Below are 8,751 nucleotides of genomic sequence, written 5' to 3' on the forward strand. Positions count from 1 at the left end.
CCCTAGGATCAAGCCCTCCGGAGGCAGGAGGAGGGAAGGAGGGGCAGGGCTGGCCGCTCTGCCCCCGGCCGCGGCGCCGGCGGGCAGCGGGCAGCGGCGGCCAGGAGCCCGCTCGCCGCCGGCCCTGCCCCCAGACCCCGGCGGGGAGGCAGTGCGGGGGGCCGAGGGGCAGCGCGGCGCCGGGAGCAAGCGGGTCTGCGAGCCGGGGCTGCCCGCGCGGGCTGCGGCCAGCCCTGACCTCCGCTCTCGCCTCCCCGGGCAGGCTGGTTGTGCGCGTCCCTCCGCCGCCCCCGAGCTTGTCTGCCCTCTGTTTATTAACATCCCCCCCACCCCCCCATGTGACTCCTGTGGGTAAAGATGCAGAAAATAGGAGTTTTTTACTGCCTCCCCCTTCCCCTTCTCTCTGGCTTTCTCATTATTTAGAGGGCGAGCACTGAAACAAATCACATTGACCGTTTAGAAAGCGATCAAACCTTTATAAAAATCCATCGCCTACGAATCGATTGGTGAAAATTTGCTAGGAATTTGTTCAAAAGAAATAAATAAGGAGGGTAAGTGTATTAAATGCAAAGGGGGAACACGGTGGTGTTTTTCTTCATTGATTAATGACCTCTAAAATAAAACAAGCGGGAAGAGGAGCCAAGATCGATAAATTAACTACCCAAATTCATCATTTTCCCTGGGGTTTCTTTTTCTTTTTTTGGTAAATAATCCTTAGGAAGGATGTCTGTCTCTTTGGGAACTCGAGGGTTTCATTTTGGGCTGGGAGCAGCAAAGGGAGTAAACCCCTTTTGGGAAGGAACTGGATCGGGGACACCCTATCTGATTTCGTTTGACACACAATTAAAAAGTTTGCCTTTCATATTAATTAATTCTCCTGATCTGGGGAAGACAAATGGTCGGTTACCTCTGACAGGAGTCCGATAAAGGATTCAGCAGCTTTCCTTCTTGCCCTAGGCGTCTCCTCATTCCAGTTTTAAGGTCATGAGCAGCCGAATTAATAATTCATTAATATAGACATTTATTCAGATGGGATTCACGGAGATTCACGCTCTCCTACATCTCACCGTTTGGGTTTAGTTTCCCTCAAAGGGGAGAAGAGGGGGAGGAGAACGGGTGGAGGAAGGCGCCAAACAACGCGTGCCCCTATTCCCGCGGGGCGRGCACAAGGCGGCGCCCGCAGCGAGCGCCCGGCCGGGGCAGGGCAGCCGCCCGCCGCAGCCCGGGGCGGCGGCGAGGAAGGGGCCGGCCTGGCGGCACTCCCCACCTCCCGAGCGTTTCCTGAACTGAAGCCAGGCGCTTGTCTCCCCCTTCTCCGTCCCCAACGAAATCCTGAATGAGAAAGCAACCACGGCGTGGCAAGGCCGGGTAAACCCGACCAAAAGGGCTGCTTTTCCCCACACCCGCCCCCTCACTGGCAGCGTGTGCCCAGGGTCAGGCAAGGGCTGTGGCGCAGGCAGGGCTGCGTTGGGCCGGCCGCGGCCAGCAACACGGGCGGGCTGGTACGGAAGGAGCCCCGGGACCGGGCCAAGGGAGGAAGTCCCGCTCTTGAAAGGCCCCGGTGTCAGGTGAGGGAGCGCGTCCTACAGCACGCCCCCGGAAGGCCCGCACCCCCGCGCGAAAGACGCGGAGGCGGAGGGTGGGACACCCGCGGGAGGAGCCGAGCCGCGCCGCGGGGCCGGGCCGGAGGTGCCCCCTGCCCGCGGGTGTCCACTCGCGCCCCGCCGGGGCCGCGGGGCCCTGCAGCGGCCGGGAAGGGTCCCAGAGGGCGCGCGCGCCGCTGCCGGCGGGGCGAGGCCGGAGGCGCCACGGGCCGGGAAGCCGCTCAGGGCGCGGCCTCTGCGGGGCCCCTGCTGGTCTCTGGGGGCCCCTAACGGTCTCTGCGGAGCCCCTAACGGTCCGTGCCGGGCGTTCCTCTGTGGCATGTCAAGCCGAGGGGCTGGAGAGGGGCAGTTCAGGGCAGGGGACGCCACCTTGCACCCTTTCCCCCCACCGAGGCGCCTTTTTGCGGGGCTGAGGGACAGCCCATTGCCCTCAGCTGTGCTCCCCGCGCAGGGAGACCCCCTGGCTCCGACCTCGGCGCGGCCAGTCTCGCCCCACTGGCCCCTCTCACCTTGCCCCGGCCTCCCGGAGGCCAGCGAGGGCTGTGGGAGAGAAACAGCTGTGGCGGGGGCCATGTCGACAGCTTGGGGCTGCCCTCTCCCTGCAGGGAGGGATTCATGTGACGCAGGCGCTGGGCCCCTGGTCGGGCCCGCTCTGGGGTATCCAGGGGATGAAGGGTCCCTCCAAAACAGGACGGAGAGCCTTCCTTGGGACCAGCTAGCAAGAGCCTGCCAGAGGAGGTCTGCTGCAACCCATTGCTTCGGGGACAAGAGAAAGCACCTGCCCACACAGAATTGGACTGAGATTATTAAATGATTTGCCAATGGCCACCAAGCAGATGCCAGCCAGGCAAATAATGACTTTCTGCCACTATTGACCTGATACGGATGTGAACTAGTGACCTTTGAGGTGAAATGCTCTGTAGTCTATTACCAATTCCCTGAGCCACCAAATCCCCCTAGCAGACAGATTCAAATATTTATGTCCATCAACAAAACAAACTCTGCTCTGAGCAAGGCATACTGCAGATGGGAAAAGAAAAGGAATTATTCGGTTGTAAAGACCAAGTAAAAATACATCAGAGAACAAAGTTGAATTAAAACATGCCACATTTGGGCTAATTTCATTCCTCCTTTCACTCACATCCCCTCTGAAAGTATTCTCAATTAAGTGAGAATTAAGTTAACCATTCAAATCTAGGCTTTGTTTTGGGCTTTTCTTTCTTTCTTTTTAAACCAAAGACCCAGTCTAATACTATTCTATAATACAGTATGTTTACTAGGAAAAAAATCCAGGAAAAATTTCCAGATAGGATTATACAATTTAAAATCTATTCTCTAGATCATAACAAGATTAATAGGCATAAAGAGAATTGGTATCTTTAAGCCTGATTAGTAATTTCTGTATTCCTGCATTGCTGCGTGCTCATTTTTATATGCCTTGCATTCACCTGAGTTTCAGAAATGCTATGAAGGAGCACTCTGAAAAGCAGCCCTCCTTTACAGTAAGTGCTTAATGTTAGGCTTCCCAAAACAAAGGCACTCAACATTTTGAATGCTTAAGCAGCACTGAGTGGCTATTTCAAATAGCAAAACATAGTCTAGAAAGTTTTCCTGTACTTTAACTATAAATAGTTCTCACAAATACGGAATCTATTAAATATGATTGTTTGCATATGACACTAGAATGATAAGGTCTGGACTAAACTCAAGAATAGTAGCATTTCAATGGTTCGTATTGTCATGAGAACGCCACGGTTTTACCACAAAGTTTGTAGAAATAAATAAAAATCTTGTTGGTTTTTTTTTCTGTTTTGGCTTAGAGTTATAATCACAACTCAGTGTTTTTCAGTAGAAAATCCTTACAATTTAGATTTCCAGTTTAATAACTGCTTTTTCACAATGTGCACTTTTCTACCATTTTTTTTAGGTTCGTACTCTGATAGTTTTATTTTCATAAGTCACTAGTGAATATATTGACAGTGAAAGGAAAAAGACTGACAACCCTGGTGACCAAAGTTGCCTTCAAGAAAGGGACCATGTCTTCCTCTGCCTTATGTACCATGTCGTAAAAGGCTGCACATACATGTCTGAAATACCTGCCCTGCTAATAGTCTTTGGATTTGCTGGATTCTTGCAGGTAGGTGATCTTTGCTCCTTCATGTCTACGCTTAGAAGTTTCACAGAACGACTAGTATAAAGTGGAATAGTTTATTCAGAATAAACCCATGTATGGGACTTACTCCAGTAAGCCAAATTCCAGAATACAAGTGCTCATTCTGATATCATTATTCAAGAACAGCTATTTTGGTAAACATCCATGTGTAGACAAGGTCTCTGGGAGGGGGGAATGGCTCTTTTGGAAGAGAATGTGTGTGTGGTGGGCTGAACAACTAACCTTGCAAGGAAACTGTGAGCTGTAATCTTTTTGTTGATCTGTGTCCAGTGTGCATGTCTGCATTCAAAATGGCTGTGTAAAGCATATTGTGGAAAATGTCTGGTCAACCTTAGCACCAAACAGAACTGTGGGCTGCTACGGCAATAGAAATAAATAGTACCTAATGGCCAATAGAATTCCCCTATGTAAATAAATTAAACTGAACAGCACATAAGATGAATGGTCAAGCAGAAGTAGCTAATGAGCAATTTAAAGAATTAAAAAATTGCAGAATTCTTACTACTCCACAACTGTTGCTCTGGTTCAATTCCTGATGCTTTATCAGATAAATTTTTTGCCTCAGTTTTTTGCATGACAAAGTATTTCCTGTAACGTTATCTAGAACTATAGGTTAATGGGAACTGAAGTCCAGAGGCTAGTCCAGAAATACAGTTATTCAAAAAATACATGACATAGATAAATCAATTGGCTTTTCAACAGAGAGCAATGGTGTTCCAGTTTGCAACTTTTTACAGCAGGGCTTACTTTATAACATCTTCCACAGTGAATTATTCATGGCAAGGAAGCCAAAACCAAAATGGCTGATGGAAATTGCAAATACGTGGAACAACCATACACCTTAGGCTAGAAACCTGCCCCAAACAGCCTGCTATGAAATTCTGCACTCTTCCATTTTGACTACCAAGCAGCAGTTTTTCTACTTTTCTGTTTCCCTTCTGACAACCAGACCGGCCTTATTATTTCACTTTGTGCATGTGTGCTAAATCTACACTGGAAGCTAACTCCCTTGTTCGGAGAAAACAAGCAGGTTCTCTGTATGCTGTCACAGATACTTAGCCTCCATCCAGCTGAACAGACATGGAAAAAAAAAACTTTTTGTGCTTTTAGTGCAAAAGATGAAAAAATTCTCCAAAATACAATGTAGCACAGATAAAGAGCTGGAAAGACCAGGGACACCAGTGATGCTACAGGTCTCTGCACTTGGAAAGGAATTTGTCAAGTGAAAATATCCAGGGAACCTTAGAAAGAGAATAGCCCCTCACAGAACAGAGGAAATCAAAATGTCTCCAGTGGTCCAGTGATAACCACAGGGAAAGGTTCCACTAGACCAAAACGTAATGGTCAGTTTTATCTCAGAAAAGTAAGAAAATCCTGGCCAGATAATCTTGAGATCCTCCAAGGTGCACATCAATGCAACTTTAGCTATTTCTGATGCTTTAAAGAAACAAAAATAATGTATCAAAACACTATCTTGCATTAAGAAAAACAAAAACAAAACCACAGACAACTCACTTCCCCTATGGTATTTATAGAGACAACACAAGGAAAAAGGAGGTGGGAGCTAGCCTATAGCAGTTGGGCTCAGGTAACATCCGTGCTGGCAGTCTGGAATAACCAGCAAGGAAAATCAAGGGTTAAACATCAAACAACAACCTATAAAACTCCCTTTAATTTCTTGGCAACAAAATGATGTGTGCAGGAATGCTGGAAGACAGAGCAGCAGGGACTTAGGCACTGGCTATCCAGGCCCTTGCTGCTACCACGCAAACTGTCTACAGAACAGCTAGCAGCTAATGATGGATATACAGAAGGAACTTGAGCAGAATGTGAGGACTTAGATGGCCTTCAGTACCGCTCCGTGAGGATGACTGAGTGAAATGGCATGAACACAAGCTTAAACTCCTGCCTGACAACCAGCACAGACGAATCTCACATCTTTAATCTAACACATATCAGAGTCACTGGCTAAACCATGCTCACTTGCAAAGAGTGTCAAATCTATATACATGATTCATTACCTGCAGCCACTGCAGCAATCACTGGACTTCAGTGCCTTCCCAAAGCCAAGAGCAAACCTTGGAATTCTGTTCCTCCTCCCACACTCCACTTCTGGTAAGCAAACAGTTCCTCCAGCAAAATGAGTGGGATATCTCCTCCCAGTTAATCCCAGAAGGATTACYATTACTGCTTTTGTTCAAGTGAGAGAAGCCTGCTGCAGGGATACCTTCACAACAGCACAGAAGGAAGGCCTTCCTGTTTGCAAACTATGAAATTTGATTTTCTAATGTTCTTTTATATTGGTCATCTAATTTACAGTATGAGAAAGTGCACCTAAAAAACAGTTTTTACAGTCTATACATACTCTGCCATTTTTATGAGAACATGTTAGTAGTAAGGTACCAGCGTTTCATACATTTGTCACTTAACCACACTTAAAGAAGATGGGTCCACGAGGAACTTGTAAAATGACCTCTGCACTCAATATGAAGGCATTTGGGACAACTTTAAGATTTCTTTCTCTGGAAAAGGTCTACTACACAGAATGTGCTTAGTGCTGATCTTGAAAATGTGCTTATTTGCTACTCTATTTTAAGCTAATTAATCATACAAATGTACTCATTCTTTTATTGCAGAGTTTCTGGTAGGAGCTATTGCTTCCACTAGAGCCTTTACAATTTTGAATTTTCCAGAAAAGAATATTTTCATTCTATTACATTTATATTTCCAGGGAATATCAAAAAAGTCAAAGACAAGTTGCCAATGTAATGTATGATCAAGATCTTAAATGTCAAAGAGTGCCAGTTCAATAGAGTTTTTTCCACAGTCAGATTAATCTCTACTTGTGTTGCTTCTTTTCAGACATGCAACCCCAAATTACACTTTTCAAATACACATGGGTTACTATGCTATTCATCTGAAATGGATTCATAACATTCTGGAATGCTTATCACTACTTTTGATATGAAACCACTCATTCCTCTATTAGAATAGACTTTTAATGCATGCCAGGCAAGTCAATTACCTCGTGTCCTCTGACTTTCATTTCAGAATAATTTCCTGTCTACTCTGCTCCTACACAGATTATTAAAATATGCCACATGCTGCAATGCAATGGCACTACTTAAAATAAAATTCCCAAAGAAACACTGAAAATGTAAGAACATTAACAGTGACTTAGTTTGTACTATCTAATTGCTGGCAAGGAAACTCTAGTATTTCATATTAAGCTTAGGGCCCAAGCATGCTTCGTTATAGGGATGGAACAAACTGACTTATAACACAAATCTGAGCTAATCTAAACCGTGAGCTGTCCTAGCCACCTGAATTAAACCTGCAATATTTTTAACACAAATCTGAGCTAATCTAAACCGTGAGCTGTCCTAGCCATCTGAATTAAACCTGCAATATTTTTAAAGTTCCAGCTGGTTTCAGTAAGAAATTAAGTCCACTTTACTGTCCCTGATGCCAGGCTGCTGCCCTCTCTATTCCTGAATAGTAGCTTCTAGTTACATCCAGAGGAGGTGAGACAGGTACATTCTTGACCCTATTCCCCTACCCTGCTAACCTTCCCTTTCCCGGAGCAAGCCTGGCACCTTCCTTTTGAAATGTCTTCTTCCTGCCATTTTCACTGGTTTGATCACCCACCATGCCATCTGGCTCTTCGTAGAACCTCCTGAGAGTTGTTCAGATTTGGGAAACAATCACAGAAGATCAGTCCAGGCACTCACAGAGGCAGAAAGGCTGAGCAGCTGCAAGAGAACCCAGAAAAACTTCCTTCAGAAGTAAGCATCAGGAAAGACTTAGAAAACATATAGGTGGCATTTTTCTGGACACCTCTCAGCTCTCTCAGGTCTCAAAACAAACACTTTACAGAGTTGAGGTACAACAGCAATATTAAATTCCCCCCAGCGCATGCAGAAACTATGTAAGTAGTGTAAAACACAAGGAAACTCTGTATTTAAGAGTTTCTTTTATTATTATATATAGTTTCAAAGAAAAATATTAAGGCTAAAGGAAAGGAAGTATGTTAAGCAAAGACAGAACATGCACTTTAGGAAGCTCCCTATCACTTTCCTCCATTTTGTTTAAGAAGTATTTGGTAAGCAAGAGTAAAGAATAATAAGAATGGGCAAATTTTGCTGCTGTTGGCACACCCATTCTCCATCTTACTATTGCTGGGAAATACTGAGCATTTGCACGCTTTGATCACATATATTAGACAAAAGCAGTAAGAATAATTTTAATATAGATTTCTGTTATGGCAGAGGACCACAGTAGTTCTCTAGAATAGTGACTTGGAGGGAAAATGATTTCTCAGCTAAAACCACACGACTTGAAGAAATGACAGAATCATTATTACTTTGTCTGCCTTCATCATCATCGTTTTTACTTTGTTTAATCACGCACAAAGGGGAAGAACAGTCCTGCCCTGTGCTCACAGTAACCTCAGAACCTTTTTCAGGTTCGGTGGGAGAATTCAGTTTGTTCCACAGGTATATATATATATATGAGCAAAGCTTTTTTAGGCTTTGAGCAAGGCAACATTCAAGGGCACACTTAACTTTCAGAGTGTATCTTCCACTGAGTATGCTCAATGGCTGTTTTCTGCAGTATTTTTCATAATAGAGAGTTTTCCAGAAAGGGAAATGGTGTGCTTATGTGTGTATAGGCAATATAGCATTCCCTGATACAATTTGAATTTGATTCGCAAAGCAGTTATCCCCATCCACTTCTGCCAAAATCTATAGATGTGGACTTAAAAGAATTCTGGAAATTAATCTGATGTCTATGGGCTCTGCATAAAAGAGAGAGTTATACTGTATTTATTAGATCTGGTTTTGTATTCATGAGAATTTTGGAGCATATTTTCACTTGACAAATGACGATGAATATATCTGAGAAAAAGATTAGTTAGTTAAATGTAGTCACCTACTAGCTTGAATAAGCATGTAGGAGCTACCATTTTTTTAA

This window comes from Apteryx rowi, unplaced genomic scaffold (assembly GCF_003343035.1).
Source record: "Apteryx rowi isolate R43461 unplaced genomic scaffold, aptRow1 scaffold_203, whole genome shotgun sequence".
In the NCBI taxonomy this organism is placed as follows: domain Eukaryota; kingdom Metazoa; phylum Chordata; class Aves; order Apterygiformes; family Apterygidae; genus Apteryx; species Apteryx rowi.